Source organism: Carassius gibelio, chromosome B22, assembly GCF_023724105.1.
Source record: "Carassius gibelio isolate Cgi1373 ecotype wild population from Czech Republic chromosome B22, carGib1.2-hapl.c, whole genome shotgun sequence".
In the NCBI taxonomy this organism is placed as follows: Eukaryota; Metazoa; Chordata; class Actinopteri; order Cypriniformes; family Cyprinidae; genus Carassius; species Carassius gibelio.
This window is the reverse complement of record NC_068417.1, coordinates 279,901-283,768: the sequence shown is the minus strand read 5'-3', so window position 1 is coordinate 283,768 and position 3,868 is coordinate 279,901.

Below are 3,868 nucleotides of genomic sequence, written 5' to 3'. Positions count from 1 at the left end.
TTAAGTGTGTCACTGTCTTTCATTCCAGCATTTATTCCCAACAGGTGGATTACAGTGCAGGAAAATCATTGTCTTAGGATCTTTGTCCTGTTTTCTAATATAAATGTCTGCTAATTCTGCAATTAAGATGCATTAAGAAGAGTAGTGCGGTGCAAAACATGAATCGCAGCCAAATTAAGTTTGTTTACATGATGTGTGTATATTTATGTATATATAAATAAACATGTATGATTTCAGAGAAATATGCTGTTTATATTTTAAAATATATGTAAATACTAGTGCTGTCAAACGATTAACCGCATACAAAGTTTTTATTTTAATGTTTATCTATTTAATACACAAATTTTCAAAATAGTGACATGTATTTGCATGTTTCTTTTTATATTCATATCATTGTAAAAGAACATTTACATTATTATCACTCAAAGTGATCAGTGCTATACATTAGTGGCGAGACGGATCACAAAACGTATCACCGTGGTTTGATTTAAGACAATTTTATATTAAAATGAGCTACTTTGTCTGGCTCAGCCCAGAGCCGTTGAAAAACATATTTAAGGGCTCTGGCTCAGCCTCTCTGTATTCATTGACTTGCTCCATGTCCCGCCCACGGCGCTCTCTGATTGGTTCCACCTCACGAGTAATAGCCTATCAACACTTGTGTCTCTGCTGGGCAGTGAGTTGTTGCTAGGTTTAGCGACTTTTTCCAGTCTCTGAGGCAGGCGACACACTGGATGCGTGGCGTGTTAAATTCGGCTCCCATGTTAACAGGTTAGAGCTTGCAGATTGCCTGCGTGGCGTTTCTGCTGCGTGACAGTAGCGTGGCGGGTGCGTCGCGTTTTCTGTGTCTTTACGCCCGTTTCACACATACTCCGTCTGCGGTGCGTATGCGTTGCGTAATGTTTTACGCACCCATGTTAACGGATTCCAGCGTTCACACTGCACGCGGTTGCGGTCCGTCAGTGCGTTCCAGGAGCAGTGCGTCAGCAGCAGTGCGGCGATCATTTACGTACCGAGTCTATTTTGCTGTGCTGTACGCGCTGAATTAAAGTGACACCGCATTGTTCGCGGTAAAAATGAAGATGGATTGACACGGAAATGCAGTCATTTCACAATAAATGTATACTAATTAAAGCCTACTGTGTTTCACAGGCAACACATGGGTTTTGGCTTGATTTAAAACAAGAAAAATAGCAACTTTAGAGAAACAAGGCTGCATTATATATGCACTTTTATAGAGGCAGAAAAACAAAGTTATTTAAGACCCGTTGGATTGCGTGTAATAAAGACTCCCTCTGGAGTCTAAGGGTATTTTTGGGGCCTGGAGAAGTTTTGTCATGCCCTGATATTTGTGCTTTTTTCAGTTTCTTATAAATATCTAAATGGGTAAAGTCTAATCTCACTGTAATCAACACAAACTGGGCTATAATAATATGTGAAATGCATGCATGTACATGATTGTATTTAAGTGAAAAAAAATGTTATGCATGGTTAGTGAAAAACTAAAAATGTTAAATCACTTGAATAAGGCCATAAAACACATACATAAAATTGGTTCCCGGGATTGTTGAGAACTGGAGCTTGTAGCCTAGAATTTTTCTTTCTGAATGATGTGAAAATCATCTTGTTTACTCACTCACAGAAAACAATATATTGATTTAAATTTTCTAAGTCACTTTTTGTTGGTAAAAGTCATATGCGAGTAGGCGTCAACTATCATGAATATCATTGTGATTTACACCAGAGAAGAGAAAGGCCTGCATAATGAGCTGCATAATGAGCCGCATAATGAGCTGCATAATGAGCTGCATAATGAGCCTCTCATTCAACTGTGCCACTCTGAGGGAGGACTTACAAGAAAGAATGTGAGAACAAAATAAAAGTATATAATTTTATGTTTGTAGTTTATTAAGAATATATTTAATTATCCCACAACATAATTTAATATCCACTTGGGGGAGCAGTTAAACAGTTTATTAGGAACAATCAAAGCTTACTTTCAAACAAATTTTTTGGCATCCTTACTCCAGTCACACAATCCTTCAGAAATCCTTTTAACAATCTTATTTTCTACCAAAATTATTATCATTATTATTATTATTATTAATGTTGAAAAGAGCTGAGAATATTTTTCAGGTTTTTTTTAGGGGGAATAAACTGAAAGAACTGCATTGTTTTTACATTTGTTAGAGTTATCTCTATTTTTCACATTTATATTATTTACATCAAGCTTTTGAATGGTATAGTATTGTATATTGTTATTGAAACTTCATAATGTTTCACTTGATTATACATTTAGTCAGGAATTATAGTTTGGAAAAAGTATTTGGAAAAAGTCTAACTAGTAAAATGTTTACACTTTATGTGAAAACTAGTATAAATAAATAAAAAGAGACTTACTCATGTTTATGATCTCTGCTGAATAAAGTGCTTCATTCTTTTTTCTGAGGAAATCCATTTCTCAAATCCTCAACCACATCACATCTTTTTGGAGTGATTTATGTCTTATTCCACTCATCGTGAAGCAAACAGTAAAATAAAATAAAAACTTGAAGAACAGTCTGGCTGCTTTTTCTTCTGTGTGTGTATTCAAGCCGCGCGCTTCAGTTTGAATCTGAATAGCGCGTTCAGCGCGGGGGCGTGGTCACATTAGATATAATGAGCGGAGATATGAAAAACAGACATCGCGTTGTTTTCATATGTGTAACCCAGTAGAATAATATTCTACAGGTAATGAGTTTACTGCTTTATATATATTGATATATAAATAAATGTGTATGCTTTTAAAAACACGAGCATATATCAAGTTAGATTGTTTTACACACGTAGTTTTAACCTACAAGTTAGGTCTTTCTTTATTTTATTGGTTCAAGAGAGTTAAGTCCCACCCGGCCTATGTCTTCTGGTTTTTGAGTGGTTGTTGAGGGGTGTGATTGACAAGAGAGAGACGCGCGGTATCCGAAAAACAGAGAGGTGAATGATCTGTGTGTTTTTTACCAGTTTAAGATCTTGAACTGTAATACTGATCCCGTGTGAAAGACCTGATTCATATTTATTTTGTGTTATTGTGAGTTCGCTGTGAGTGTTTATACGGCATTCCGGTATCTTTAATCGTCAGTCACGCGCACGGACTGTTTGTTAATATCCTGTACACGTCATTCATCTGAACCAGACGGTTAAATTAGCGGAACATTTAAACAGAACCGATTGACCCGTGAAGGAGTGTTGTTTCCGGCACGACGCGGGAAATTGAGGACCAGATAGCGCCCCAAATACCCGCGATATTTGGGGTTCCTCTGGCTGCGTGGGAGGAGCGTTTCCTCGGCGGGCGAGAGAGAGCAAGACCGAGGAGCTGCGGGAGGCCTAATACAGGAATCCAGGATCGCTGTTTGCTTCACACATCAAAATGAGGTACCAGTGTTGATTTGTTTTTGCTCAGGAGAGTGAAGGGGCTATTTGTCAGTTTCCCGGCCACCACGAACACAAGCTACGACCCAGGCCTGCAACGGTGTGTGTGTGTGGATGTTTAGGTTTGTATATGTGGGCCCACAAAGTTTAATTTTCTTTCATATTGTGTTTATTCAGCATGCTTATTAACTGTGAATATTCTAAGTGATTTCTGACATCCGGAGTGAATAAGTTTGTACATTTCATTTCAAGTGAAGTCACTCGTTCTTTTAATTCTGAGTGTTTTGTTACAGAGACCATTCTTGTACTCCTGTCCCCTGAGATATAGCTTTTGGGGGTTTAATTTGGTCAGATCTAAAGTCTATGTGATTGTGTGAATACATCACAGCATTCAAATTCTATCTTTGACTTTCTGTTTCTGTTCTAATTAAATTCTTTATATTTTGTTACTTATCTAAGA